The following is a 23,858-nucleotide window of genomic DNA, read 5'->3' as shown; positions in this document are numbered from 1 at the left end:
CCAGTGTGAGCAGCGCACATCGATGTGCCTGCTGTCAGTGCAGTCCGTAAAAAAAACGGACCGCCTGTGCCAGGGCACAAAGCAGAGCCCGATAGAGACCCGTTTCGAGGCCCACTTTAAACAAGCATTTGCAATGCAATAGGTCTCGCATTTGCGAGAGTTTAAGCTATTGGCATTGTAAATGAAAATGACTTTTATTTATCTGTTTTGCTAATCAACAAAAAATAAAAGGCATCGTCATTTACAACGCCAATAGCTCAAACTCTTAAAAAGGCGAGAACTATTCAAAGAAGCTGCAGCCATTATCGCGGGCTGGTCGGAAAGAGAACGCATGCATAATATAGTTGTATCTGGACATGGGAAATCTAAAGGTGCCAGTTGTTACACAAATGGTTATCGGGTCCCACGATCAAACAAGTTCCGGTACCTGGGGCTGTGGTTTGAACACATAAAAATATCTTATGGGTTTGAAGAATAAAACATACTTGGCACATGCATTAAGTAAGAAATCTCTATTTAAACTTTCCATGTGAGCTTTAAGGAGGTGCTGAAAGGCAAAGTTAGGAAAGAGTTTTGTGGTCAATTTCTTTTAACTAAGCCTAAAAATCTGTTATCTCTAACTTCTTTTGTAGTATCAAAATTCACCTGTCGTAAATTAATTGGATTGCGTCTTATGGCCTTTGACTCTGAACTGTACCTCGACCTTTGCCAGCCCGATGCCCACACCTAGTGGGCAGCTCATGGAAAAGACTCATGCAGAAATCAACTGCGCCTCGGATGTGGGGTGCTAAAAAGAGTGTGTACGAAATCCCGACCCTGTTTTCCACAATGTCAAACTGATAAACACCATCTTTAGTTCTTTTATTGCTTTTTCTGGGCTGATGGGGGAAGGGGCCAATGGTGCCAACCATAATGAAAATCTCATAGACCAATATAACCCCTTTAGAATGGAAAACCCTCTGCTGACACCATCAAAGACTTCCAGAAACTGTCCACAAATGTTGGGTTTACAGGTAAGCACTAATGTAACCGCCTACATGCAACACGTTTTACCGTATTGCTGAACAAAACGAACTAAGGAAAGCTATAAACGCCTTTGACTTATTTAACAAAAGTAATTCCAAATTTAGTTAAAAAAAAATAATAATGAAGGTTGCCATTGGGTATACGCTTTTTAAAAAGTTACATATGTGCACACAATGAGAGTTTCACAAATTGTTTTCCTTTTAACATGACGGAGTCCTATTGAAGCGCAACACAAAATTACACAGCAACTCCAGTATACTTGCTAAACTCACGTTAGGTGAACAAAAAGTGGAATCAATGTATTTTTGGGAAGCTTTTTACATTAAAGTTAATTTGAACTATGGCAGTCTGTAGTGAACTCCCATCGGATGTGCTTTCTGTTCACCCAACGGAACTTTAGCAAAGATTTCCGTATTGCTAATAAATGTAAAACACGGAGTGAAATTGCTTTGGAAGCAGATTGAGGACGTTTGTTACATTAGTTTTTTCATCACTATGGCAATCCTTACTACATTCCCGTTGGGTGTACGCGTTTGGATGCAAAAAATGCCAATTGTTTGGAAGTGAGAATGTAGCATCACATCCTGAACTGCCGACTGTGGAACAAGGGAACCGGGTTTAAATCGTGGCATGCTCTTAACGTGCCAACAACAACAAAAAAAAAAAAGTCTCGGCATCAGCTCAATAGGCCGTAATTCTGGGCAAAGCACTTAAAATCCCTGTGCTTTAAAAACAAAAAAGAGAGAATGGGACCTTGTTTAATGCAACATGTGCTCAAGTACAGCACTCCAATTACTTTGGGCGAGTTTGCGCTTAATAAAACTGCAAGCGAGATTCTGTAATCAAGATACAGCACCCTGCAACACAAACTCCAATTATTGGCAAATGTGTTTTTAGACATAATTTAAGCATACCGCTTTTTTAAAATATGCGCTGCTATGGAATATTGTAAAAATAGCTGGGGTTGGGCACACAATGAAACGAAAGGCAAACATGAGCAGGAAACAAAGAACGGACACGCACCGATATGAGAGGAGGTGGAAGGGATGAATGCTTTAATTAACTGCTCAAACTCTGAACGTATCCGCACACAGATTCTGAACGGATACCGGAGACCAGCAAATCCTAAACATGGATACCAACGATTTACGGGGAATCAAAGGCCAATAGGGGTACAGAAAGGCCAAAATAATGCATGCAACGATGAGTGCCACAAAGGAGATTCACAATGCCTTTCCGCTGCCACGAGGAAGATCCTCTCATGACCCGACCCAGGGAGGGGCGGGGCTGTCCTGTCCTGTCCTGGAGAGAAGCTATAGGACGGATCCAACTCATGGGAAAAGGGGTAGTTTGCGATAAAATGAATGGAGTACAATGCACTTCAGCAAACAGGAGAGTTGCTTTGTAACTCTGGAAAAACATGTTAAACCACAGGATGTGCATTAAACTACAATTGTCCATCATGATTTTTGGGAAGAACGGAAGTAGCAGCCCCTGCTACAGAGTTAAAGCTATCTTCACTTGAAAAAGAAGCATCCTTGGCTTTCCTGGATATTGTGGTACAGTCCACTTGAACTTCATGTCTTGGTTTTAGACGGCTTCGGAAAGCACGGAGAGCTAGCTCTACCGTCCTTTTGGCCACTGAAAAACGAAGTTTTTTTCCAGCGGGTTTTGAGCGACTATTTTTAGAGAAAGAATATATTGGAATTATAATAATGATCTTAATGCACTGGTCATATCAAATGCATTGATTGACGCACCAGCCGCTTTCATCGGTTGGCGCATACTTTGTATAAGCCTATCTGTGACCAGCGGGTAATGGGAACCACATGACGCGAGGCTTGTAATGTGGCTCAGTCAGACTGTAGGTCGCAGAGAGACCCACATCCTGCTAATGGGCTGAGGTGATTAGAGAGGGCCTGCTCCCAGTTATGTTACTCTCTATTACTGAACATTCTGTTTCCAGGTCACAGGAAATGAAGGCGGCAGTGGCATTTAGGCGAGCACGTACTGTTTCCGGTGAGAGACTAGTATCACTGATCAGTCCGATATCTGTCTTTAACAAGTCGGAGGGGTGGGGGGTCGGGAGTGCATGCGCGCGCAGGAAATGGCCTCGCTGCAAAAAAATAACAAGTGGGGGGGAGTGCATGCGTATGACGAGAAGGGCGGGGGGGAGAAAGGAGGAGGGAATGAGGGGGAGTGCAAGCCGAGTAAGGCTTAAAGAGAGAACAATGGCAGATGGCGATCAAAGCGGCCGTGCGGTCGCAAAAGTGAAAGTAAGCGCGGCGCGCGCGCCCGCGCACATGCACTGTACCTCTAGGCTGGCCTGGTAGCACTTTTTGGAGCCCACATACAAAATGTCTCTTCGAGCCAGCGCAAGCGCTGGGGCTCAGCGAGACCTAAAAACTGCCGGTGCTCAGACCCTGTGAGACCCGGCCCACTTAAAGCCCTGCCAATAACTGATGGAATTCACTCAGATGCTTATTTTCTGTTTGCATTCCCAAAAGCCTGGGAATGTCACATCGTCAAGTGGGGTGGTAGTATTAAGTCAGCAGCCTCGTCATTATATGCTGCATTTCTTAAAAAATTAGGGCAGGTGTTCATGCAAACACAAAAAGTATGGAAGGCAAGATGTGAAAATGTTTTGTGTCAGCACAGCGAAAAAGAAGGCCTAATGCAATTTAAACAGGTAGGCCCAGATTCTGAAAGCTGACAGGCAACGCAGCGCAGCACCCAAAGATGCTGCGCTGCATCGCCTGACGAGGAGGGGGCAGGAGAGCACAATATTCACATAGAAATGGCTCTCCCCTCCCCTCTCCCTAGTGCAGGCACTGAAATCAGCTGCTGAGATCCACGCACACACCTTAGCGTCATAGAGCTAGGGTGTCTGTGTGAGACTAGCATAGATTTTGTACGTGAAGGGTATCTTTTCCTTACAAAATACTATGCTTAGACAAGTGAAAAAGCTTTCCAACTATGTATGTGTGCTGCGCAGTGCAGCATGTATGCAAAGTTGGAAAAGCACGGAGAAATAAAACCATTTCTCTGTTTACTGCCTTCTTTTCAGCAGCGTTAACGTTTGGTGCTAAAGCTTTTCTGCTGATGTTTGAGAATAGGGTTTACCTTCAAAAAGCATGGGCAGTAGCACAGGTGTGCCCATGTAACGCCCCTTGACGCAAAGTAATGCAAAGCAGCCTTTCGTGCTGTGCTGCGTTACTTTTCCACACAAACCAACACAAATACCAATTTTTGTTGATTTGTGAATCTCAAAAAAGGTTGAGTGTCGGTTTAGTCTTACAAACATAACTCTATGCCGACACTAAACCTTTGAGAATGTGGGCCATCGTATGTCGTGCATGCCTTTGTACCCATGCAAGCTGAAGAAACACATTAAAGAATGACTGCATACTCAAAATGCTTGGTAGGGGTGCAGTGGCATGCCACAAATGTTTACAGTGTCTCCCGCAGTCCCAAACTTCAACAATAGTAAGTTCTTCAATCAACATGTGGGAAATTGCACACCACAGCTTATCTTCTGCACTTGGTCCAGTGCACTTGCCACTATAGGACAATCAAAGGTGGGTCCACAGTAAAATGACCAACGAGAATTCCTACGTATGAAGTCTTGAGCTCGCCCTTTTAAGGGCTTTGCTGTTGGCTGCACATGAACAAAGGAGACACCTCATTCTTAGCATGGAGAGAGCTCAATCCCAGGTATATACCCCAGATACACAGGGAATGACAGTAAAGCCCTGGGGGGGGATCACATCTGCCTGGAGCCAGCCACCTCCATCAGAAAGTTGATAGATAAAAACAAAAAAAGTGCTAAAGAATAGCTAGGCAAAGAAAACAAGCCTTCGCAAAGCCAACAGGTATCTGTCATGAAACCTATTGGATTTGCCAAAGGCACAATGAAAGTTGCAGTACCTTAAGACGTTGCTAGAGGTCTCTGGAGTCAGGCAGAAATGCAGTCTGCAGTACCTTAAGCTCTTACTAGAAGGCCCTGGAGTCAGCCACAAATGCAGGGGCACTAACTTAAGACTTTACTGGAGGTCCTTGTAGTAAGACAAAAAAACAGGCTGTAGCACCTTGAGTCACTATTGGAGGTACCTGGAGGTGTGATCCCTTCCAAGCCCAGCAAACATAATGTGATGGAAAGTTATCTGTCTTTTACAGTCACTTGACTTGGCATATGCTTATCTGTGGCCATAAATGAAACCTGAAATCACAATCTGTTTGTGAATCGAAACCAGCAAGAACCTTTATTTTTTGTTTTGAGAGATTTACATAGCGCAAACTAGACCTGAAGATATGAGAGCGCTTTACATGGGCACCTGTTGCCTTACAGACGGACACATTCATTTTTTGATAGGCATGGGGAGATTAAGTGATTTGTCCAGAATCGCAGAATGATGAGCGTCCCTGCCGAGACTCGAACCCAGTTCCCCACCTTCGAGATCGACCGCCCTAGCCGTTGGGCCACACCCTCTCCACAGTCAGTGGAACTCACTAAACAAAAGCCACTGGCTGCACAGGGGAAACATCCAGCCTGCATAATCCTTACACGATAGACATAACACAATTAGTTCACCCATATCTCTTTAGAAGAAACATCTTGGCCTCAAATGAAAACAGTATTTAAATGAGTCTTCGTAGATAACATGTTGTGACATTTGTGCTGAGATCTGTGCCCAGAGCAGTGTCTGAGAGCTGCACTAAAAGCTTACCAGCCATTCAGGCATTCAGAGGAAAAAGGAGGTCTCAATGTGCTTCCTGACAGAGCATTATTTGACATCACGCTCAGCTCAAGGCGGGGCGTCCTCATCACCTGGATTTTTCGGGTGCCTCTGCACCTGCAGTCAGCCAGAAGGGTGTTCTGCGAGCCACGTGGAAAGCAGAAAATAAAAAGTGGGGGAGGGACTGCAGAATTCAGTGTGTTGCAAGGATGTCAACCCTGGGCTTATGCTTTGCTTACCAAACGAACTGCAGGGCATCAGGAAAGGGTCATGGGCACACTCTACATCAGCCCTTTCAATGGTGATTTTTAAAAAGATGCTTTATCAGATTCTCAATTTAAGATGTAGAAGAGGCTTCGTCTGTGAATTACATTTTTGTTCAAAGCACATATAAAGAAGGCAACTATGAGAAGAAGAGGCATCACAATTAATTTTTCCCTAATTTTTCATTGCATTCTTTGCCCATGTGACACTATATTTGCCACAAATTTTTGGCTTCTAGTTGATGGAAAGGCGTATGGGTGCCCGTGGCGGTCTTTCCGTTTACTGCCCAGCGGCAGCCGCAGTGAGGAGCGGGGGGTGCTGCCGTTGGGGGGGGGGCGTTACTGATGCCACCTCGAGGTGGCAGGTATAGCGGGGGGAGGACACCACCCCCGCAAATCGTGCCGCCCAGGGCAGACCGTCCCCTAAGCTACGCCACTGATTCCGGATTTATACCAGGCTCTGTTCTGCTCCACGATGTCAGAGCGAGTCTGATGCCTTGCTGATTACTTTAGTGTTTATCATCTACAATAAAAAAAAATTTTTAACTCCCATTGAGGATTTTAGTTGAGCCTAACAGTCAATACAGCTGTCTGGGTTAAAAGGACCTATTGTAGGCTTACTAAGAGCGTAGGGATGCTTAGAGGCCATCAATCACTTTCTATTGGCTGGCTTCACTGCCACTCTCATTTGCTTGCTTATTAGATGGTTTGCGTTGTCCATGTCATGACTGTCTCTACCCTGGTGCATAGTCTCTTTACTTGTGTCCTTCCACTATTGACATTCAGGGAACTACATTTTTCATTTAGCTTAAGCACTCCATGAGAGTGCATGTGTTTTCTAGATCAGTGTTTCCCAAACTGCAGGTTGGGCGTGAGACGATTTTTGTGGGCTACAAAAGTCGCAGCAATAAATAAAGATTGCTTTATACTTTGCACTTATCTTGTCACATTTGCTGCGCTTCAAAGACAGAGGTCACTTGTCAGGCTATGTCTTCTGATAAACTGCTGCTTTCTTTTAACATGGGAATTGTTGTTTACGAACTCCTCTCACTGCCAGAGAACGAAAGTAAAGTGAATTATGTGACAATATTGCTGGAGTACCAGTGGTGGGAAAGGAAAGTTGGTAGGATGTTATTTTTTGTAGCACAAAACAAAATGCAAATATCTGTAATGAATTGTATACATTCAGCAGTTAGGAAAGAAAAAATTAGGGTCATTCTTTTGGCCAATTCTGGAGTGTGATGGAAACATAGATTTTGTTAACATCAAAAGAAATCAAGACACTTTACTTGGTGATGCACAAATGATAAATATACACTGGAACCTGATTTCCAGGCATTATCATTTGTGTGCTATATAGTTTTATCAATAAAAAGGTATTGTTAGACCTGGTACCATTGGCGTGAGTCTCCCTTCCATTTTTTCTGATTGCCTCCTCTGTTTTTGATATGTTTTGCTGGTTTAGATGCTTTGGGCACTGTGCCACTGCTAATCAGTGCCACAGTGCAAGTGCTCCCTATGCTAAATTGATATATTGATTAGTGACTCCATGATTGGGTTATTTGATTTACTTGTCAGACCCTAGTACAGTGCACCATGTGTGCCCAAGGCTTGTAAATCAAATGCTGCTGGAGGGCATGCAGCACTGGTTGTGCCACCCACAGAAGCAGCTTGTAAAGTGTGTCTCAGGTCTGCCATTGCAGAGCCTATGTGCAGTCTGGTACTGCCATGCTGACTGACCAAGTGCACCCACTTGCCAGTCCCTAAACCTTCCCTTATCTTCATATCAGACACCCCTATGGAAGGCCCAAGGCCAGGGTGCATTGTAAGTATAAAGCAGGACATGCCCTGGTGTGTGTAGCATGTCCTAATAGTGAATTACAGTCATTTTCATTTTTCACTATCGCAAGGCTACCTGTTCCCCATAGGCCAGAATGGGCCGTTTGATTATTACATCTTATAATCCTAACTGACTCAGGGAACATGGTAGAAATTCGAATTTAGTATGCGTGAACTCAGAATGATAAAATACATCTTTTAGTAAAGTTGGTTTTAACATTCTGTGTTTGAAAATACCACTTTTAGAAAATAGGTATTTTCTTGCTTAACTCTCCAAGCCTGCCTCTGCTAGGTTGTGTATTGTGTGTCTGGTTCTGTGAGTAACAGAGGCTGGTGATTCCGGGGGAGAGGGTGAGTCAGCACAGGGCTGAATAGGAAGATCTGCATGTAGATGGGTGGGAGGAGTTGCACCTGGGACCTGAATAGGGCTGTGCCTTCCCTCCACAATGCTGGCTTCACCTCCTGTGGTGTCTGATGTCTCTGCCCTGCACTCTGAAAGGAAAGAAGGAGTCAGGTAAACAAAGTGCTCCAGGAGTGACCAGAACTGGTTTGGACTAGGCAAAGGCCTCTCTGCCTTCAGAGAACAAAGAGAAAAGTAGTATAAATATGGGGACCCAAACCCCAAGACTTCAGATCACTTCTGGAACAACAAGAAGAAACCTCTTCCAAGGAGAAGAACCAAAGGAAGTTGTAGGAGTTGGACTGCCCCCCTGCCAGTGTGCTGTGTTGTTGGGTTGGCCTGCAGTGGTGTCTTCATTGCCAAGGAGAGGAGAAGGAACTTTTACAGAACTTTCATCATCTTGCAGAATATTTCTCCAAGGGCTTGAGCTTGTGTTTGCCTCCTGCTGAAGTCTCAGGGACAACAGACTTGACTACCAGCTCCCCTCTGAATTTCCTTGCTGGGAATTCTATCTGCAGAAGCCTGCGTGTCGCTGGGAGCTGGAAGCGCGACGCACTGAGAAGAAGCGTGTCGCCGCTGCAGCTGTAGTCATCGCATCGCCGCAGAAGCGTGCCGCCGCCGCCGCATCTCCCAGAATAGTGCCTTCGTCGCAGCTGTCTGCTGTCGCATCACTGGAGAAGCGCATCGAAACCGCGAGGGTTGCCGTCGCATCATCAGAGAAGCGTGTCGCAGGGCCTGTCGCTGCACCAAATTACAGAGTCGCCGCAAGGCTGCCAGGGCGTGTCGCATCATCTCAACGTCGTCGCATCAAGGGCACCATCTTATCGCATCGGATTGTCGCATCGTATCGAGGCACCATCTTGCCGCATCGCAACCGGGCTGCAGCACGAGAATCTACGCATCACCTCCTCTCCGGTAAGGATCAAGACACATCCCCTACTCTGCGCAAGCATTGAGGCGCGACGCACCATCTCCCCCAAAGCAAGGAACCGACGCATCTCCAATGCTGTGAGCTTTTTTTTTTTATTTTGCGTTACGCATCCAGGTACTTTTGTGAGAACTGTGTCGCATTTACCAACAACTTGAACGAAGCTAATTCTACCATCTTGAAACCAATTTTAAGTACAGTATTGTGGATTTTTATCGTTTGTGGTCTTGTGTTAAGTCTATATAAAGAATACTTATTTTTATAAAACCTGTGTGGTGTCCATCTGTAGTGTTTTCACTGTATTACTGTATGTGTTCACAAATGCTTAACACACTGCCTCTGAGATAAGCCTGTCTGCTCGTGCCAAGCTACCAAGAGGGTGAGTAGGGGTTATCCAGTAGTGTAATCTCCTTTCCCTGACTTAGAAGCAAGGGTCCCTATTTGGTCAAAGGTACCTACCTCTGCCAACTAGAGGCCCCCAGTTCTAACAGGTATGGATGTGCAAATGTAGTGATCATGTCAATGGGAAATGTGCTGTTTGTAAATTACAGTGTGCTACCACACAATGCTTTAGTTACATTAAAAAAATCACCTGCCTCATGTCCATTGAAGCTAGGTTGGTCGTGAAAGTTTTTCCCTGTATAAATTGGGTCGGGGTTCCGAAAAGTTTGGGACGCACTGACTAGATGATCTCTCCCACTCCCTCCCCATGATCAGTGTTGCTGCCTCCATCGTGTGATGCTCTCTTGTGTGTTTCTCCCCTGCTAGCATTGAGGCCTTCACTCTAGAGGGCTTCTCCCTCAAATCCCCGGCCATCATTTTGCTCTCTCTGTCTCTCGTGCGGTTATTCGCCAAACCCCCAACCCATCGCTCTGTGTTACTCTCCAATTGATGCAGAGCCGGATGAAAGTACCAAACAGTGGTTGATTTTTATGGTTGTAGTTTTATATAGCGCCAACTTTACCAGAAGGTATCTGAGCGCTTAACATGAGCACCAGTTGCATTTTAGAGGGGCCCATTCATTTTTAGGCACGGGGAGATTAAGGACCTCATTTATGAGAAGTGTTGCATCACTGCACGAAAGCAGCGATGCAAGACTTCGCAGTGCACCCTCCTTGCGACACCATTGATACATCATATTTACTGTATGATGCGTCATGTCGCAAGGAATGACAGATACGTCAGTATTACTGACATATCTGTTGGTGCAAACGTGGCGCTTTGATGGAGATGTGTCGGAAGCGTGGCGCACCTCCAGCAATGTTTCTTTCACATGGGGCAAGCACGATGTCAAAGGGCCTATGTCACCCTTACGCCTGCCATAAGGCAAACATAAGGTTTTGACGCATTGACGTCCGAGCAGTGGTGCAGTGAAATCGTATAGATAATACTTCCAGCAATAGGCAGAGTGGAATTGCAGGGGCTCTAAGAAGGGGTGAAAAAACAACAAAGCCTCATTAACAAGCAAATGGTATTTTAAAGACCGGTGAAGTACCCAGCTGTGTGTGTGCCCAGGAAGCTGTCTCAGCCCGGGCTGCCACACAGGACGCGGGGGGGGGCTGAAGCCCTTTCAGCCCAATGGGTGTTGCGCGCCTGTTACATTATACCTGACGCAGGTATAATGTAGTGCAGGAGTTTACGAAGTGACGCATCTAGGCAGATGCGTCACTTCGTAAATTTGGCGCAGCATAGCGCATTATTTACACCGCCACTGCGTCACTAAAAGTGATGCAACGGCAGCGCAAAAGTGACGCAGCCCTTCAAAAATAAGAACCCTAAGTGGCTAATTTACAAGCCCATTGCGCCACTTTTGCGTCACTTTTCCCATGTTAAAAGTGACGCAAAAGTGGCGCAAGGGGCTTGTAAATCTGCCCCTAAGTGATTTGCCCAGAGTCACAGGATGTTTGAGCTTCACGCCAGACTCGAACCTGGCTCTTCAGCTTTAAAGTCGGCCGCTCCAGCCTTTAAGTTACACCCCTTCCCCTTTGTTTTCACATACGGGTAAAACGTGCACATGAAGTAGAGTGCACGGCTCTGTTTATCTCATTCAGAGCAGTTTGGCCTTTGGTACCGGCCGCCTCGCTACATGAATTCACAGTCCCATTTGTCACACACAGACGCGCTCTTCTGGCCACTTTGGGCCGCTACAAGCTCTCGGGACTCTGGCAAAGTTTCAAGGTCCGCATTACAGAAAACAGCGGCGCGTTAACAAATGTCTACTGAAGCATGATATCAGGGTTCAGATGCAGCAATTGTTAAAAGAAAGCGCAGACATATTTCGGCTTCTGTATTTCGTCTTTGAAATAATCTCCTGGCATTGAGGCGGTAAATGTGCTAAATTGTGTTTCATGTATCCGCATTTTCAATCGTAGGCTTAATGTAACTTTTAATTTACACATCTACCATCAATATCTTACTGCAAAATGTATATGATACAACTAATCTAACTCCTCTAACAGGACATGCACAGCGTTCAGAGGAAACATGTTTATTGAATGATTTATTTCTGGTTTGTCTGCCTCCCTTGACGCCTCCAGCGCCCCTTTAACCCTGGGAGTTAAGTCATCTCTCCCCGTTTACTATCTGCACTGTTTCTTTTGCCTCAACGTGTATTCCATTCTGTGCTTCCATTTCCTTGAATGTGTCTATCCATCGACGCTCGGTCTGCCCTTCCAGCACACACATCCATTAATACACCCACCTACTCATCCTTTCATCCATTCATCCATCCGTCCGTCAAATCCATTCATGAAATGCCTTTTGATCTATCCAGCCTTATGCATCCGGACCACTCAACCATTCCTTCACCCATCCATTGATTCACCCACACACTATACATCTATTACATCATCTGCTTATTCTTTTTTTTACTCAGCTCACTGTGTTCCCATCACCTTTCTCTTTTGCGTATTCTGTCGCGGGTTACTATCCTCTTTTTCCTTTCTTTTTCTATTGACAGTTTGTAGATGAGGAGAACATAATCTTACCTGTGTCCATTCATACGAAGATAGCTCATCGAGGAGGGTCGGGTCTGCATCTCAGCTTAAGGTAGTGGGCGCAAGGATGAGCCTCGAGATCATTAAGGCAGCGACACAGAGATAACACGCATTGGCAAAGCCCGTAGGTCTCGCTTATACAAGAGCTATTGGCTTTGGCAATGTGTTTTTGCAATGTTGTATACCAGTGTGACTGCTGTTCAGCATGGCTAAAAGTTAGTGGCGTGGTGTGTCCTAGAGGGGACAGGGGGGAGCAGAGTGTCGCAGGCTGGATTTGTTGGAGTAGAGTGTTGCAGAGTGGAGTAGGGGGAGTAGACAGACACGGCTCCTCCGCTAAGGCGTAGGAGCGCCTGTCCCACTGCTCCAAAGGTAAAATAGAATGATAATAACGTATCCTTGTTGTCATTGTATTTTTCCTATAGAAGACAGTGTCTCGCGGGGCGGGGATGGGCAGTGCAGAGGGAGGAGTGGTTCGCACTCCCTAAATGCGCATGATTGCTTGACTTGCCCTCTTGGGCCGGCCAAACAGTCCTCCGCATTACACAGCCTGGTGAGGAACATACAAAGCCTCTCTATACCCATCTGAACGCCGAACCACGGTGCTCAGACCAATCACAACACAGCACTGCAGTTATGTGATTGGCTCAGGAGATCCTGCTGCCCGGGTGCTTCCTGCTGCTGCTGCCGCCTGGGACCAGAAAATGAAGAGGACAGAAGAGAGGAGGCCGTCCGTCCATTTCAGGTAAGTTCCTTTTTTTTCCATTCAATCCCCTCCCCTCCCAGCCCCCTCCCCGCCTCACCACCCACTTCCGGTAGCAGCTGTTACTGGGACTAGAGTGTCATAGAGTTGAGTAGAGGGAAGTAGAGTTCAGTAGTTCAGTAGCAGAGTGTCACAGGGAGCAGTGTCATAAATGCAGTGTCATAGAGTGGAGTGGCTTAGAGTGGAGTGGCATAGAGAGGAGTGGGATGGAATAGAGTGGAGTGGGTTGGAGCAGATTGAGGTAGTAGAGTGGATTGGACTGGATAAATTGGGGTGGATTGGATCGGATTGAGTGGAGTGGGGTGAATTGGAGTGGATAGACTGGATGGGTGGATTGGATTGGACTGAGATGAATTGTAATGGGGTGAGGTGGATTAGATTGGGATTGATTGGAGTGGGGTGGCTTTGATTGGTTTGGGGTGGATTGGACTGAAGTGAGGTGGACTGGATTGGACTGGGTGGATTTGATTGGAGTGGGATGGATTGGAGTTTGGTGGGCTGGATGGATTGGATTGAGTGGGGTTGATTGAACTGGGGTGAGGTAGATTGTATTGGGGTAGAGTGGGGTGGATTAGAGTAGCGTGGGGTGGATTGGACTGCAGTGGGGTGTTGTGGATTGGAGTGGGGTGGACTGGATGTGGGGGAGTAGGCTGGAGTGTAGTGGATTGAAATGTGGTGGGGTGGGGTGGATTTGGAGTGGGGTGAACTGGAGTGAGGTGGATTGGAGTGGGGCTGGTGTGGAGTGCAGTGGGGTGGATTGTGTTAGAGTGGATTGGAAGGGAATTTAGTAGAATGGATTTGAGTGGGTGGAATGGAGGGAGGTGAATTAGATTGGTGTGGGTGGGGTGGTTTGGAGTGGAGTGAAGTGGATTGGATTGAAGTGGGGTGGATTTTAATGAGGTGAGGTGGATTGGATTGAGTGGCGTGGATTGGGGTGGGTTGGATTGAGGTGGGGTGAACTGGATTGGGGTGGACTGGATTGGAGTAGGGTGGAGTGTAGTGGAGTGGGGTGGATTGGGGTGGGTTGGGTTGGGGAGAACTGGATTGGGGTGGGGTGGATTGGACGGAGGGGGATTGGGTGAAGTGGGGTGGATTGAAGTGGGGTAAATTGCATTTGACTGGATTGGATTGGTTCTGGGAGATTAGCTTGGAGTGGGGTGGATTGGATTGGAGTGAGGCAGATTGACTTGGGATGGAGTGAGGTGAGGTGGATTGGATTGGAGTGGGATGGGGTGGAGTGGGGTGGGGTGCATTGGATTGGAGAGGGGCAGATAGTTTGGGTTTGGAGTGGGGCAGATTGGAGTGTAGCATATTGTTTTAGATTTGAGTGTGGCTGATTGGAGTCAGGCAGGCTGTTTGGGATTGTAGTGGGGCATATTTGAATGGAGCATTTTGGAGTGGGGCGGATTGTTTTAGATTGAAGTGGGACAGGTTGTTTTGGATTGGAGTGGGGCAGATTGTTTTGGAGTGGGACAGATTGTTTAGGATTGGAGTGAGGCAGGTTGTTTTGGATTGGAGTGGGGCTGATTGCTTTGGAGTGAGGCAGATTGTTTTGGATTGGAGGGAGGTAGATAGTTTTGGATTGGAGTGGGGCAGATTGTTTTGGATTGTATTGGGGCAGATTGTTTTTGAGTGGGGTGTATTGGAGTGGGGCAGATTGGAATGTTGAGAGGATTGAAGTGTGGTGGATTGAGTGGAGTGGATTGGGGTGATTTGTTTGGATTAGAGTGGGGAGGATTCGATTGGTCTAGGGTGGACTGGATTGAGTGGGGTGGATTGGTGTGGGGTGGGGTGGATTGGCATGGAATGGAGACGGGCGGATTTAAGAGGGGTGAATTGGGGTGTATTGCACAATTCGGTGTTGAAGCTTCATTTCAGAAAGTACACAAAAGATAGAAACAATGTTGCTTTACAATAAAAAAATCCTCATCTTTTGAGAACACTGCCCACGAGCAAAAACAAAAGAAAACATGAAAGCAAAGTGAGAAAAGAAGATTTGGAAAAATAAAAGAAAGTTAACAATATAAAATAAATCTTTGCAATTTTGTTTGTCTTGCTGGGCACGTTTTTGCCAGTCACATGACTTCTGTTTGCAGGGCACTAAAAGTTAAACAGAACAAATAGTATCTCAATCACGTCGGAAGAAACAGACTGGCACTGATTAAGTTCAAAACTCCGAAATCTCGGAAAGAGGACCTAGTAGTAGGGGTAGATTTTCGCTCAGTTTGAGCTTGAAAATCCAGTACAGAAGGAATAATGTCCTTTCTTGAGTCCCCTCACTCACCGGGGTTTCCCCACAGTGGCATGCTTCATCATTGGGGCCATCTTAACCCGCTGCGGGTTGAGGCGTGCTATGACTTGCGTTATACGTAGGAGCACTTTTGTGAGGAACTATGTGTGGTGCAGTGGTGTATGTGGAGTGGAGTGACTTAAAAATATCTAACTAGTGGGCGAATTAACTTTATTCTTGCTCCTAGTTGATATGTTAAAAAACGGGGTTGGTCTCTAGGGTACCTGGTTTCAATGAGTCAGGGGGCCCTAGTAGAGGTTAACATGTTTCGAGCTACCCCAATGCTCTTCTTCAGGACGACACAGGGTCCAGCCCTGTGTGTACCACTCCAAAGGTGCAGTGAAAAAGTGACTGAAGATGCTAAATAATAAGCAAAAAGGTAAACTATACATACGACACTTAATAGGTCATGTAGTCTGACCCTAAATAGGTCATGCCGTTTCTGAAATAAAGGAAAAGAAACAAGGGTTATGGATAAAACAACCTGCCCTTAATAGGGTGAGTACTAGGATTACTGCAAAATAGAGATGTTCCTCATGGTGCGTGCCTAGTTGTCAACGCCGTGACTTGCGCCGTGGTAGACTGAAAAGAAAAGGAAAACTAACACACCGCTTGCCTATGAACCTGAATAGAGTAAAGAGGCGCTGTGAATCTGTGCGCGGTGACTGTATAAAGGTAAAAGAGTCGATCCTCGTGACTGTGCTGTGGCGTGCATGAAGGACGAAAGACATATAACATTTGAACATACAACCTTTGACATTCCCAACACACTTGTTGTAAAAGAAAATTTTGGCCTACATTTATTAGTCTCAGGCAAAACATTTAGCAACTTTCTATGTTGTAAGGATTGATTTTCATGCAGCTGAGATAGGTTGTGAGTCTGGGAGGAATAAATGGAACTATGCCATTCCTACCATATTCTTTCATTTTCCACATTTTACAGAATTCTTAGAATTTTGAAAGCAGAAGGGATGTATTGGGAGCAAGATTTCCAAGTTTCTTTCCTTTTAATAACAGCTCCTCTACGTTTTGTTAAAAAAAAAAGAGAAACTGTTCCTGAATGGTTATAGCTGACCTAGAGTTGCCTAAGGCTGAAGGGAAAGGATAAGGGCTCCTGTAATCTAAAGTGAAAGCAGGGATGACCAGCTGAAGAAGAAACAAGCCTTCTCTCCAGGGTGCCTGCTTCTATAAGACATGTAAATGTTTGAAATTGATCAAAACATGTTTTGAACGGTATCAGCCTCTTTTATAATGTGTGCAATACATTTTTAGTTCTGCCACAAGCTTTAGTGGGCTTATAAAAAAAACTTGCTGTGGTTTTAGAGCCAATCTACTGCTTACAATTGATTGGTTTTATTGTCACTCTCATTTGCTCACTTCTTATTGGATGACTTGCCTTCCTCTCCTTGTGTTGGTCCTTCTCCGGAGTGTAGCCTCTTTACCACCCTTTTGATTGGCTGACTTGTATCAATTTGAGGGAACTGTTTTTTTCTTCTTGATTAGGTTAAGCACCCTATGAGAGAACATGTATTCTGTAGTTCTCTCCCTCGGTGTGTATCCATTCCACCATATACTTGCCCCATGTTGTTTTCTCTCTCGTGCTTCTCGCCCTACCAAATTGCCCAGCTGCCCTCCACTCAGTGTTTCTCTCACCCTCGTGTACTTTTCACGCCCCCTTTTTGCTGCTCTCGCCCTCATTTGCTACTTTTCTCTTACCCCACCCACCCACTCCCCGTTGCTTTCTCGCACCCGGTGCTCAGTGGCCCAAAAACCAGCCATGGCTACTTTTATAATACCAAAGTTTTAGGAGGGCCACACAGTAAATAGCTGTTGCACCTCTGCCTTACATAAAGCACTTCCGTGCTAATAAAATTCAATTTTTTTTATTTACTGATTCATCTTGGACCAGTAAATAAAAAAAGGTGCTCCCACATTATTTAGTAGGCGCACACATGCATCGCGATGCATTCAAACTTCTGTGATGTAACATCTTTGCCTATGCAATGCTATGGCTGCCATCATCTGCCTTTTTTTTCTTTTGCTCGATACTGCATAACATCTACAAACATGTTTTCCGCCAATAATATACAGCGTCGGCATATAACACTCAATGCTAGTATCCCCATTCTTACAAACAGTCCCAGCTTCTGCTTCCCTTCATTTCATATCCCTTAGCAACTTGCATTCCCTTTACAAGTTATTCCGGGGTTAGAGGGGCAAGTGTTCTCTAGCCAATCTGTAAACTAAGACTTACTTAGTCTATGCCTTGAAATATTTCCCTTGTAAACAACGTCTGCTGCCAGCCCTTCATCTATGAATGAATGAAACATTATTTATATTGCGCAGCTATGCCCAATGGGCGTCAAGGCGCCTAATCCAAATAAAGACTGTGAGCGAAAAGAAACAGAGCCTACTGGTAAGCATTGATAAAGAGCCAGGTTTTCAATGACTTCCTAAAGAGGTCAAGGGAGGGCAGTGTTTTGATTTCCAGGGGGAGTGAATTCCACATCAGAGGAGCCAGTATGGAAAAAGCTTTGCTCCCCCATCTAGCCTTCTTGGCTCTGGGAATTACCAGTTGATTAAGCTCACTGGATCGGAGACATCTACTCGGAACGTATCTAGAGAGAAGTGATCCAAGGGCATCAGCCGGGCCTGCAGTTAAAGCCTTATATGTAAGGCAGAGGAGTTTAAAAGTGATCCTTGAGGAGATGGGGAGCCAGTGGAGGTTCTTCCTTGCTAAGATCATCGAGGCCAGCCAGGGCAAAGCGAGAGCAAACCGCGCTGCCGCGTTTTGTATGACCTGCAAACGCTGAAGCAGGCCCTTGTTGGCCCCGGCGTACACTGAGTTGCAGTAATCAAGCCTTGAGCCAACAAGGGCGATCACCACCTGTTTCCGTGCCTGAGGGGACAAGTAGTGTACGATTCTTTTCAAGGTATTGATGACTCCCCAACAGGTAGCCACCGTTCGGTTGACCTGATGCTCCATGGAGAGCTGGGTGTCGAAGATGACGCCTAGGTTCCTGGCAGATTGTGTTGGTGTTGGGCAGCTACCTAAAGAAGGAGGCCACCAATCATCTGACCATATGCCCTGGTCCTTGCCAAAGACCAGGACCTCTGTCTTGTCCCCGTTCAACTTTAGGGAGTTGGCAATCATCCACTCTGCAACAAGTTGCATGCAGGCCCTAAAGTTAGAAGCGGTTTCACCCACAGAGTGAGTCAGGGATACCATAATCTGCGTGTCGTCGGCATACGACACTACCTCCATCCCCTGAGATCTTACTAGTCTTGCAAGTGGGGCCACGTAGATGTTAAACAGGGTCGGACTCAATGCCGACCCCTGTGGCACCCCACATTGCAAAGACTTAGCGGGGGAGAGGTATTCACCTAGCATGACACGCTGCTCTCGTTGTTGAAGAAAGGAGCTCAGGAGACTGAGTGCCGGTCCTTCTACCCCTGCCTCCCTTAACCTAGTTGTTAAAGTAAGGGGAGACAGGGTGTCAAATGCTGCTGAAAGATCCAGCAGCACCAGTACGGTGGTTAGACCCAAATCCACTTTTCTGCGGATGTTGTCCATGACTTTCGTCAAAGCAGACTCCGTGCTATGCAGCTTTCTAAAGCCATGTTGGGACCCGTCCAAGAAACCAGAGGTATCGAGGAAGTTTGAAAGATGGAAATTCAAATGGGTCTCCAACATCTTAGCAGGGGCCGGCAGCAGAGAGATGGGTCTAAAGTTCTTCAGAACTCCAGGGTCCAAGGTGGTCTTTTTCAGCAGCGGCTTCACGATGGCTTTCTTCCAAAGTGACGGGAAGATGCCCTGTTCCAATGCTCCATTCATGACTTCCAGCATCGAAGGAAGAATGATCTCTCTGCAGTTCTTCAGTACTTTCAGAGGAACTGGATCAAGTGGAGATGACGATTTAGTTTTGTCCAACAGGCTATTAAGATCCTCTAGCGAAAGGGCAGGGAAATGATCAAGGGAGTGAGAGGATTCTTTAGTCCAAGCTTCCAGATGTTTAATTTGGGAGAAATCCTCGGCATTAAGCGAGTTCCCCTGCGACTTTAGAGCTATGTAGATATCATCTATCTTTTTGTAGAAAAAGTCTGATATATCATTGCATAGCTCCTGGGAAGCTACTACAGGATCGGGGGCCTGGAGAGAGCACAAAGAGTCCACTATTTTGAAAAGCTCTTTGGAGGATGTTAAAGAACAGGTTAAATTGGAAAAATAATCCTGTTTTTCCTTAATGACTCTCTTTTTGTACTCACGTAGTAGGCTCTTATAGCCTTCTCTATCCTTGAGATCCCAGGATTTACGCCACCTACGTTCCTTCTGTCTGCAAGTTTGTCTGAGAAGCCTCAGATCGACGGAAAACCAGGGGGCAGCTGGCTTCTGTCTAGCTGCAGCTTTCAGGGAAGGAGGAGCTAGTTCGTCAGCGGCTCTGGTGATGGCATCAGCAAGTTCTTGGGCCGACTCATCCACCTTCCGCTGAGTTGAAATATGGGCATTGAGAATAAAAGGGGCTACAGCCTCCTTAGTAAAATTTTTGAAGCTCCTTTTAAATTGTTTTTTACCAGAGCCCACAATGGCAACGGGGCAGGGAATGTCTAGAAACAGCGGGACTGCTAAATGGTCAGACCAGGTAATCGGGACCGGTGTCCCAACCCCTAATCTAGGGTCGTTGGAAAAGATCCCGTCAAGGATATGCCCCGCCTTATGAGTCGGGTGGAGAACTCGTTGTGCAAAGTCACATGCCTCCAGAGAATTAAGCAGAGAACAGGTCTCTTTCGAAGTAACATCCTCTAGGTGAAAATTAATGTCGCCCAGAATAGTGAGATGGGGTCTACCAAAATAAGGTTCCAAAATTCTAAAAAGTTCTGAGCAAAAATTAGCTCTAGACCCAGGGGGCCTATAAAGTAGTATGCCAGAAAAGGAGCTCACCGGGGTATGCACAATACAAAAGTATAGCGCCTCAAAAGGATCCGTAGAGATCGATAAGGGTTTTATGGTACATGTGAGAGTAGATTTAAAAAGAATGGCTATTCCACCCCCTCTACAGCGTTCTCTGTCTAACCTTAGAAAGGTGTATCCTTCAGGAATGGCCAGAAGCAGATCATGGCCAGAAGACTCAGTAGCCCACGTTTCTGTAACAAAGATCCAGTCAGGGTTCCTTGAACTAACAAAATCGTGAAATTCAATCCCATGTTTGATCAATGAGCGCGCATTGATCAAAAATCCCTGTTTGGATTGGGAGGTATGACTGGCCGGCAAAGAAGAGATTGAATAAATGCGGGCCTGAGTAGGACCGGCAAAAGGAACGTTGCACGAGGGACACAGGTGGGCGCGACACAATACCTCGGGTCTGAGCTGATGATGGCAGCAGAGCGCAGGGGGTCTAAGGGACAAAAGGGTGCCATAAAGGTCCCCCCGGGAGGAAGGCGCGTCAATGCCTGGGGGCCCAGGGTCCAGCCCGTCCTGCAGCGCGTCCTCAGCGCGGACGGGCGCAGACGGGCTTGCCTTTGGCGCGCCTTCGGCGCGCCGCCGGCGCGCCCGCTGCGCCCGCCCGCTGCGCGGACGTGCGGAGCAGATGTTTTTATCCATTGGTGAGTGAGGAGGGTAGGAGGGACGATGGACTGCACCGTCTCCCTTCCCTTCCCAAGATGGCGGCTCCGGTGGGTGGGGGGGGAGTGCCCAGCGTCACTCACAGCTGAGCTGCGCTGTCCTGTTTGACTGCTGCCTGGAGGGAAGTAATCTCACCCCAGGTAAGAACAAAGATAAAAACGAGCTATTTAAGATATATACAATTTTTTAAAATGGATCAGTTCTTACAATTTTTAGATGCTGAAGGCAGCGTTCGTAGTGGCAAAAGTATCTGTGCAGTTCTTCTCAATTAAAATAACACAGAAAGATAGCAGCGCAAGCGAGCGCTAAGAGCCCCGGCTTTCCGCCTCAAGGCGAGTGATTAGCACAAAATAACAAGCAATGCCGGTTTGTAAGTTGGGCGTCTCTTAAGTACTATGGGAGGGCGGGAGGGACGATGGACTGCACCGTCTCCCTTCCCTTCCCAAGATGGCGGCTCCGGTGGGTGGGGGGGGAGTGCCCAGCGTCACTCACAGCTGAGCTGCGCTGTCCTGTTTGACTGCTGCCTGGAGGGAAGTAATCTCACCCCAGGTAAGAACAAAGATAAAAACGAGCTATTTAAGATATATACAATTTTTTACAATGGATCAGTTCTTACAATTTTTAGATGCTGAAGGCAGCGTTCGTAGTGGCAAAAGTATCTGTGCAGTTCTTCTCAATTAAAATAACACAGAAAGATAGCAGCGCAAGCGAGCGCTAAGAGCCCCGGCTTTCCGCCTCAAGGCGAGTGATTAGCACAAAATAACAAGCAAAAGTGTGGATGGCATCTTCTCTCAAAGTCGACCAATGCAACTCTCTGGTAGTCAGAGCAAGCTTTATGCAGAAGACTTAGGTCTTTACTTGTGGGGGAGTCAGTGCACAGGGATTATCCCGAGCTGAATGAATGACAAAGACGAGCACTGGTTTCGACTTTTGGGCTAAACTAGGCTTGTGTCTGGAGGCATGCCCCTGTAGGGCAAGATGGAGGCTGAAGTGATCCTAAATGTTCATGAGGCAGGAGTAGCAATTCTTTCATTGTTTAGTAAGCATAACACACATCTGTAACTGCCTGAACCCTATCTGCCATGTTTGTGAGGATGCTTTTAGTGCATCTGTCGCTGTTGCTCCTGTCACATTTGTGGGGTATGCTTGCACTGACACTACCTGAAAAGTTACCAATAAACAGTAGCATACAGGGAAACATAGTTCCAACACAGACACTCCCAGCTTCAACCAGCATAACCTAGCAAGAGTCCAGCTGAGAAGAATACATGCAAACATAGTTCCTACACATACACCCTCAGCTTCAACCAGCATAACCTAGCAAGAGTCCAGCTGTGAAGCATACAAGAAAACATAGTACCTACACATACACCCTCAGCTTCAACCAGCATAACCCAGCAAGAGTCCAGCTGTGAAGCATACAAGGAAAAATTGTTCCTGCACAGACACCCTCAGCTTCAATCAGCATAACACAGCAAGAGTCCAGTTGTGAAGCATTAATGGAAGATTCGATCAGCATACCCCAGCAAGAGTCTGGTTGTGAAGCATACAAGGAAAGATTGTTCCAGCACAGACACCCTCAGCTTCAATCAGCATAACACAGCAAGAGTCCAGTTGTGAAGCATTAATGGAAACATAGTTCCAACACAGACACCCTAAGATTCAATCAGCATACCCCAGCAAGAGTCCGGTTGTGAAGAATACAAACAAACATAGTTTCTACACAGACACCCTCAGCTTCAACCACCGTAACCCACCAAGAGTCCAGCTCTGAAGCATACCCTACACAGACACTCCCAGATTCAATCAGTATAACCCAGCAAGAGTCCGGTTGTGAAGCATACAAGCAAACATAGTTCCAACACACACCTCGGCTTTTGTCAGCATAACCCAGCAAGAGTTCAGCTGTAAAGCATTCAAGCAAACATAGTTCCTACACAGACACCCTTGGCTTCTGTCAGCATAATCCACCAAGAGTCCAGCTCTGAAGCATACATGGAAACATATGATGTAGCGCTTAAAAGTTTGAAAATTGTAGGGGCGCGTTATATTCACTGTTAGTTGGCACCCGCATATAATCAAATGTGTACTCAGGTATTTTGTGTGCAATGTATTACGAATTGTATAACCTATATCGATTTTAATAGAAGTGCCAGCTATGTACAAGCACATTGTAAAGGTATTAGAGAAATGTATAGAGTTTAGCCTACATGAAAAGTAATGTGGTGTTAGAAATGTGTAACTTAGACTTCGTGTCTGTGGACTATTTAGTTTGACCACACATGAAAGAAAGACGTAAATGTCAATACTGTGATTTAAACCTGCTTGTGTAACCGAAGTAGTGGCCAGAATTCGCATATATCGTTGAGGCGAAAGGACTGGTATTTTCTTATGTTAGCCAAGGGCAATAGGCCAAAAAGGATTTATTCCAGTAGAGGTTTTAGGCTGTAGTAAATTGCAAGTTAAAAGATGTGAAGTATGTCTGCCTCGCATGATCTCACCCCAGGTGCAAGGACAGTTGCTCGTTAGTAGAGAAGCTCTTTGTTCACAAATTGACTTATGTAGTAAAAGCCAGACATGGGAGTGTATTGGAATGTGCCAATCGTAACTCCTAGTGCGGATGGCGTCTGGGACTCAAGGCCAAGCGATGGACGATGGAACTGGACAGCGCTCTGTGGAAATTTACTGAAAGACGACCCCGCAGAAGAGGAGGCGCAAAGGGCGTGTTCTGGGATTTGGGGTTCTGTATTAGGGAAAGCGCCCCGAGGGTGGAGGCAGATCAGAGCAGCCCAGGGCAGAGGAAGGCTAGGCGAAGAGATAGAGGGGGCAACTTAGAACAAGCTCTCTAAGTGAGGACTTCTTATGAAGTTTCACTCTGACACCTTTTATTCGATGAGGGTCTCAAGGGATTGCTAAGTAGGGATGTCATCTAGTGCAGAGTAGGGACAGAAATGGTATGGTTCAGTGTCCCTAGTATCGACATTTGCTTGGTGGTGTTCT

General features: G+C 46.2%; 1 protein-coding gene across 1 annotated transcript in view; it reads right to left on the bottom strand.

Moving 5' to 3' along the window:
• The window catches only part of ABCC4 (ATP binding cassette subfamily C member 4 (PEL blood group)), a 1,516,984-nt gene that overhangs the window by 38,844 nt on the left and 1,454,282 nt on the right, over positions 1-23,858 (bottom strand). The gene's annotated exons all lie outside the window — the stretch shown is intronic.

The sequence above is a fragment of the Triturus cristatus genome, chromosome 8 (genome assembly GCF_964204655.1).
Source record: "Triturus cristatus chromosome 8, aTriCri1.1, whole genome shotgun sequence".
Classification (NCBI taxonomy): Eukaryota; Metazoa; Chordata; class Amphibia; order Caudata; family Salamandridae; genus Triturus; species Triturus cristatus.
Note: the sequence above shows the minus strand (reverse complement) of the source record. Positions and strands in the feature narration are given on the sequence as shown.